The following is a 1369-nucleotide window of genomic DNA, read 5'->3' as shown; positions in this document are numbered from 1 at the left end:
GTGATTTTTAATAACAGAAAATATTTATCACTTCTGTATTCAAAGTACCTTCCTGGGCTCTGATAGAGAATAAAAAAAATGACTCAAACAAGGCCAAGTGCTGTGAATGCTTCCATTAGGGGGATTAGGGATATTAGGATAGAAAGAATACCTGGAGCAGGAGCCTGAGTTGTACCTCAAAATATGCAAATTTCTATGGACAGAGCAGGGGACAGAGGGGTGGGATTGACAAGGCCATTCCAGGCTGAGAGAAGAGCAGAAAAAACTATCATAGAAAGTTTTTGTGAAATGAATTAAAGGTAAACTCTGTTAAATGTAAATAAAACTGCATGACTTTAAAACAAACAATGCTTAATGGATTAAAATAGATTAAAACTAGAGACAGACCCTTGGGAACCCACATGTATTTAGTGTAGTTTGAAATTAACTTAATGTGCAAAAATTCAAATAAGTTGTCAAGAAGAACAGAATAGCATTAGGATAGCATGCTTTAGCTTCTCTTATTTAAAACAGCAAATAGGTAGGCATGTAATCACCCTTTAGTATGAATAAATGTTATTAATTATACCCATAATTCAGAGTCATGATTAGAGCTTAAATTGGCTATCTGCACTGAGAACTATGATGCATGCATGACTTAATATTTTAAACTCTATCTAGAGTAGGCACCTCTGTGAAAGGCAAGCTGGAGCTCCCCTGTTACTCTACTATTTAAGTTGAATTGAGATCCTTCAAAATGGGATAATGATCAACTTTCTGGTTTGCTGGAGAAGCATAAAACCATGCTATAGCCAGGAAGCATCAGAAGATGTTGGTTACTGACGCGTGAATTTCTCATAAATGATTGGCACACTGTTCAGCAATGACCCAGTGGAGAAACTGCAGAGAAGGTCCTGGATTATGCAGAATGGCACAGAGGAACTTTAAAACATCTTGTCTACAGAGAATATGTGAGGTAGAAGAGCAAGAGTCAGAGTGTGATTGAAATGAATGCTGGAACTAGAAAAAAATTGAGAAGTTGGATGAAGACAGCAGAAGGGCTAGTGAAGAAGCAGCAACTAGAAACTGTTCCTTGGTGAGCCTTTCGAGAAGCCAGTCTCAACTGCTGTGTTCAAGTATACTTGAGGTGTGTCAAAATTTGTTACCAATAAAATACAATATTTTTTAAATGATTTATTTTTTAAATAGCATAGATATAAGATTACCCCTAAAATAATACTGCATTCAAAATTTGCCTTCCAATAGGGTTTTTAGAATGGAAGAGAGGCTGTGGAGTTGTGCCTGGAATATTGCTTTTTTCATTATGTATTAGTAGTTCTCACAGTGAGCTTTCTAGAACAGCGGCATTACTCTCACCTGAGAACTTGTT

Source organism: Pteropus vampyrus, unplaced genomic scaffold, assembly GCF_000151845.1.
Source record: "Pteropus vampyrus isolate Shadow unplaced genomic scaffold, Pvam_2.0 Scaffold14, whole genome shotgun sequence".
Lineage (NCBI taxonomy): Eukaryota > Metazoa > Chordata > Mammalia > Chiroptera > Pteropodidae > Pteropus > Pteropus vampyrus.
This window is presented reverse-complemented; position numbering follows the sequence as displayed.